This window comes from Cebus imitator, unplaced genomic scaffold, assembly GCF_001604975.1.
Source record: "Cebus imitator isolate Cc_AM_T3 unplaced genomic scaffold, Cebus_imitator-1.0 Scaffold384, whole genome shotgun sequence".
In the NCBI taxonomy this organism is placed as follows: domain Eukaryota; kingdom Metazoa; phylum Chordata; class Mammalia; order Primates; family Cebidae; genus Cebus; species Cebus imitator.
In genome coordinates, this window is record NW_016107699.1 from 2,064,972 (window position 1) to 2,071,392 (window position 6,421).

A 6,421-nucleotide genomic window follows, 5' to 3' on the forward strand; every position below is an offset into this window, starting at 1 on the left:
ATCACCTGAGCTCAGGAGTTCGAGACCAGCCTCGCCAACGTGACAAAACCCTGTCTGTACTAAAAATACAAAAATTAGCCAGGCGTGGTGGCACACGCCTGTAATCCCAGCTGCTGGGGGGTGCCGAGGCGGGAGGAGCACTTGAACCTGGGAGGTGGAGTTTGCACTGAGCCGAGGTCATGTCACGGCACTCCAGCCTGGGCAACAGAGTGAGACTGTCTCAAAAAAAAGGAAGTGAAGCAAAAGGAGCTGTGGAAAATGGTTCTGATAAACTTACGCCTGTGCTTACCACGGGAACTGGCAGTTCCAGTCCTCAACAAGAAGTTTCCCACAAAAAGACTGACACACAGATCTTCACAGCAGCTTCACGGCAAAAGGTCCAAAACGGAAGCAACCCAAATGCCCATCAGCAGGAGAATGGGCCGGCAAAGTGCAGCCCGTCCGCAGAGTGGAGCGCCGCCCACTAGACAGGGATGGGCCCCGGGGGTGCTGGGCGGGAAAGAGGGCACCCGTGCACGCAGGCTGTGGCAGCCAGGCCTGTATTTCCAGGGCTTTGGGAGGCCAAGGTGTTAGAGCAAGTCCATCTTGAACAGAGGCTGGGTGAAATGTGTCTGAGTCATTGGGCGAGACAGAAGGTCAGTGCAAGATACAGGTCATAAAGACCTTGCTGATAAGAAAGTCACGACAAAGAAGTCCAACCGCACCAAAACCAAGATGGCGATAAGTGACCTCTGGTCACCCTCCCCGGTCATGACACACTAATCATAATGATTAGCATGCTCAGAGCCACGCCCACCAGCACCAGGAGCGTTTACAAATGCCTTGGCAATGGCAGAAAGTTACCCTGCGTAGTATAAAGAGGGAAGGAGCCCTCCGTTCTGGGAACTGCCCACCCCTTTCCTGGAAAAGTCATGAATAATCCACCGCTTGTTTAGCACATAAGCAGGAAATAGCCGTAGGTATGCTCAGTAGAGCAGCCGTGCCATCCTTTCACTTCTTTGCTTCTCTGATAAACTTGTTTTGTTTTTTCTTTTTTTGAGATAGAGTTTTGCTCTTGTGGCTCAGGCTGGAGTGCAATGGCACAGTCTTGGCTCACGGCAACCTCTGCCTCCTAGGTTCAAGTGATCCTCCTGCCTCAGCCTCCAAAGTAGCTGGGACTGTAGGCGCATGCCACGATGCCCAGCTGATTTTTGTATTTTTAGTGGGGACGGCGTTTCACCATGTTGGCCAAGCTGGTCTCGAACTCCTGACCTCAGGTGATCCACCCGCCGTGGCCTCCCAAAGTGCTGGGATTACAGGTGTGAGCCACCGCACCTGGCCCCAAACAGCTTCACCTGGATGGCCAGCAAGACCCTCTCCTTCTGAGATCTGTGTGGGGTGAGAATGGCTGGCAGGACTGGTCAGCATGGCTACATGCTGCAGGTGGGACACAGGCATGGGTCAGCTACAGGGCAGGGGATCCCATCCGGCCTGTGTGCGGTGGAAGGGGTAGGTGTCTGTGGACTTTGCCCCCAGCCTTGGAGCTGACTCAGGGAACAACCTGACCTGTTCCTTTTTCTTCCAGTCTGGCATAAAGGAGCGGTGAATCTCCCTGAGGCCTCTGCGGGCTGACACAGCCCCTCCCTTTTGCTCCTGGGGTGTGGGACACAGCAGAACTAAAGAGGGTGTGTGTGGCGGAACTGCAAGCCTCAGTCAGGCAAGGCTGGCTTCCTCACCCTCAGCATGGTGATTGGATTTTGCGGTTACAGACCTCAAATCATCACCTGTCATGGACAAAGTCATTTACCTGCAACTGCCTGATGGGCTCTTCTGCCAGTGCACAGAGGACATGAATTCACAGAGATGCAGCAATGCAGTAAAGAATGTAATCGATGCAAGGCTGGACATGCCCCAGAGGAGACGGAGTTATTACTCAAATCAATCTCCTCGAAAACTCAGAGACTGATAGTTTGGCAGAGAGGGGACCAGGAGTGGGGAGTGCTGGTCGGCTGGGCCAGAGATGAAATCACAGGGAGTTGAAGCTGCCTCTTGCACTGACTCAGTCCCCGGGTGGGAGCCACGGTGTCAGAGGTGTTTGACCCAGAGCAAATCCATCTTGGATAGAGGCAGGGTAAAACGGGTCTGAGACCTGCTCAGCTGCGAGGACTGGTTGGCAAGGCCAGGTGGAACTGCCAGTCATCATGATGTTGGCAGCGGTCTGTCTGGACCGGCCACTGCGAGGACACCAGCTGCAGGGGAGAGACGGGGGGGGGGGCTGCACACTCTGTGGAGCTGGCGGGGCTGGGAACAGGTGCCCTGTGCCCTACTGAGTTGGCAGGGTGGGAGCCCAGGCTCCCGGGCACAGCTGCAGCTACCCAGCCGTGGCTCGGGACCTGGGCATCCGTGTGCTCTCGAGGAGCTGGGAAGCCCCTGCTCCTGCAGGCTCAGCTCCCACTCCCTGGCCTCTCCCTGCTGCTGGCACCTGCTGCAGTGCAGAGCACAATTGTGGCCAAGTGCAGGCGCTGTTGCAGCCCAGCCAGGTGTGCACATACTTGGGGCAGGCTGCCACACCAGCCCCCGCTGCCTCTGCTCTCCGGGTACTGGAGGGCTGAGGGCAGCCTGGCGTGGGCCTACAGGTGCCCCTCGACACAGATAGCTGGGCACCGTGGATGCATGTTGATGGTGATGGGAGGCAGACGGGTTCCTAGGTGGGAAGGAGTGGGTCCCTGGTGAACCCTACGTTTAGGCCAGGATGACCTGAAGCCTGGGGTGGGGCTGCCTGGTCCCAGTGGAGTCCGAAATCCAGAGTGAGAGCTTCATGGATGCCTTTTGGCCAGTTGGATGGCCACCCATTGGACTGATCAACACTCACTACCTTCTGAGCCCATAAAAACCCCAGACTCAGCTAGACTCAGAAACTTGTTGGGAGGACCTGCAGGCAGACAGAAGCTACCCACACTGGGTCTTCTCTGCACTGAGAGCTGCTCTGTGACTCAGTCAGCCTCATCTCCGCCTCGCTCACCCTCCAGTTGCCCATAAAACTTCATTTTTCCTGGATGCAGGATAAGCATTCGGGACCCGTCAAACAGCAGCAGTGAAAGGAGCTGTGACACCTTCCTAGTCCGCTTGACAAGCCGCTGGCGGCGATGCTGAGACACTGAAAGAGCTGTAACAAGCGGACTGAAACAGGCCCCTGCAACCCCCCACCACTGCTGTCTGCGCTGCCAGTGATGAACGGCAGAGAAGAGCTGCAGCCCTTTTGGGAGCCCAGACCGTGGGGATCCCTGAGCCAGGGCTGTGCCGTGCTGGTAAACACGTTTCCCTGAGTTCTGTGAGCCTCTCTAGCAAATCAAACCCAAAGAGGGGGTGGCGGGCACCCCAATTTGATGCCATTTGGTGACACCTTCCAGAGGCCTGGACTCACGACTGGTGGGCGGTGTGGGGCAGTCTTGTGGGGCTGAGCCTCCACCTGTGGATCTGAGCTCACTGCAGGTACATGGCCTCAGAAGCGAACTGAAAGGGGGACACCCAGCCGGCGTCTGCGGCGAAGCTCGCTGCTTGTGTGGTGGGCAGGGAGAAGCAGGAGTCCCCCGTGCTGATCGCCGCTGTGCCGTCAGAGCAGAGGGAGCTCCGTTTGGGGTTTTCCACCTTCTCAATGCCACTGGCCCGTACAATTAAAAATGGTGAAGATGGTAAATTTTCCTTGATCCTGACAGCCAGTTTTGAAAAAAAAAAAAAAAAGGATGGAGCTGTGTGCAGTGACTCACACCTATAATCCCAGCGCTTTGGGAGGTGGAGGTGGGGAGGATTCCTTGAGCCCAGGAGGTCGCGGCTGCAGGGAACAGTGGCCGCCCCACTGCACTCCAGCCTGGGCAACGGAGCGAGACCCTGTCTCAAAACGAAACAAAAAACAATAACACACCACTGAGCCGGGAACTCTTACTTGCCCAGGAAGATGAGGTTGTGAAGGTCTTGTTTTGGGAATTCCCTAAAAGCCTTTGTGTAGGACCTATGAGTGGATGGCTCAGCGAGGCTCAGTCTCCAAACCCTTCAGACGCCCATCAGTCCTGGAACAGTGGCATCCGAAACACGCTCGGTCCTAACCCAGCCTCCTGAAGACTCACCTTAAACCAGACCCCAAACCTTACACACGCCCACCCCGGCCCTCCTCTCCCCTCAGACCCTGTGAAGACTCTCAGGCTGCGTTCCGGCCACAGCACTCACGCCCACGTGGCTGCGTCAACAACCCAAGTCCTCGTGGCTGTTTGGGGAGCCAGCGCCTTTCACACTTAAAGAGCAAATTTCTATAATTATGCTGGGAGGGACAGCAGGGGGTGGGGAGCTGGGGAGAGAGAGCATGGGGAGAAATGCCAGATGTAGGTGATGCGGAGGAAGGCAGCAAATCACACTGCCACATGTGTACCTATGCAACAATCTTGCATGTGCTTCACATGTACCCCGAAACCTAAAATGCAATAAAATAAATTTTTTTAAAAAAATTATGTGGTTTTTTTTTTTTTTTTGACATGGAATCTTGCTCTGTCACCCAGGCTGGAGTGCAGTGGCGAGATCTTGGTTCACTGCAACCTCCACCTCCCGTGTTCAAGCAATTCTTCTGCCTCAGCCTCCCAAGTAGCTGGAACTACAGGCGCACACCACCACGCCCAGCTAATTTTTGTATTTTTAGTAGAGACGAGGTTTCACCATGTTGGCCAGGATGGTCTTGAACTCCTGACCTCGTGCTCCACCTGCCTCAACCTCCCAAAAGTGCTGGGATTACAGGCTTGAGCCACCACGCCTGGCTACATCTTTTTTTAAACAAAAAATCTAGTGGGCAGAGTGGCATTGGTATCCACATTTGCAAATCTCTGCCATGTCGGGCTTCCTGGCACCTCAGTCCTTCTCCCCGCACCTGCCCGGGCCTCTGGGATCCGTTGTTCTACTTGAGGTATGGAAGGAAAATCTGACTTCATCCAGATTTGTAGTTGGAACAGGGAGAAGCAGCCTGATAGCGTTTTTGGATCACTGTGGACCTTCTGTGACCGGCTCTTAGGCCTGTGAGTGATGCCGGAATGTGCTGCCTTGGCTGTCTGGTCTGTGGGGTTTCCCAGACCTCCAAGTGCTGACCCTTCCCATTTCAATAATGAACAGGTGGCCGGGCGCGGTGGCTCACGCCTGTAATCCCAGCACTTTTGGAGGCTAAGGCAGGTGGATCACCTGAGGTCAGGAGTTCAAGACCAGTATGACCAATATGGGGAAACCCCTGTCTCTACTAAAAATACAAAATTAGTCGGGTGTGATGGCAGGTGCCTTTAATCCCAGCTACTCGGGAGGCTGCGGCAGGAGAATCGCTTGAACCCAGGAGGCAGAGGTTGCAGCGAGCTGAGATCACGCCATTGCACTCCAGCCTGGACAACAAGAGCAAAACTCCATCTCAAAAATAAATTAATTAATTAATAAAATGAGGAACATGCACACCCCCTAACCGAGCCCATCAGAAAGAGCGTCAGGTGGCGGAGCAGCCTCGCCCATGGGGCAGGTTTCAAAATTCTAATGTTCACTGGAAGGTGCGGATGTATCACGGCAACGAAGATGGTCTGTTGTTTTTACTTTGTTCATTTTGGAGCAAAAGTCCCCAGGTCTGAACAACCACCCCATGTCTGGACACAAGAGGTTCTTTCAAGTAAGCTGGATAGGCTGGCCAGGTCAGCCGCGGCTGGAGCATGGCTCCCAGCTCTTCCCGGACAGCGCCAACACCTGGGCAGCAGGTGCCCAGGACGCTGGATATTCATGCTCCGGGGCAGGTGAGACAGCATCAAATCAGTGATGTTTGCTGGTCTGCCTCGGGCATCCGGGGTGCGGTTGAGAAGGCGGGTCACTGCGTTTCCTGGGGCTGGCAATCCTTGGCAGGCAGAAGCTTCCCTGTCCCCCCTCCCCGCCGGCAATCAACGTGATAGTGTCTGTGTCCACGTTTCCCCTTTTTATTTATTTTGCTTCATTTATTTATTTTTTTGAGACGAAGCGTTGCTCTGTTGCCCAGGCTGGAGTGCAATGGCACGATCTCGGCTCACTGCAACCTTCGCCTCCTGGATTCAAGTGATTCTCTTGCCTCAGTCTCCCGAGTAGCTGGGATTACAGGCACCTGCTACAAGTCACGGTTAATTTTTGTATTTTCAGTAGAGACAGGGTTTCACCATGTTGGCCAGGCTGGTCTTGAACTCCCGACCTCAGGTGATCTGCCTGCCTTGGCCTCCCAAAGTGTTGGGATTACAGGCGTGAGCCACCGCACCCGGGCTCCCCTTTTTATATATCAGGGTGACCCTACTGCAGCATAACCTCACCTCAGTCACACCTGCAGTGACCCAAATAGGGTCACAGTCTGCGGTACTGGGGCAAGGACTGACATATGAATTTTAGAAGGACTTAATTCAACCCAGAGCAC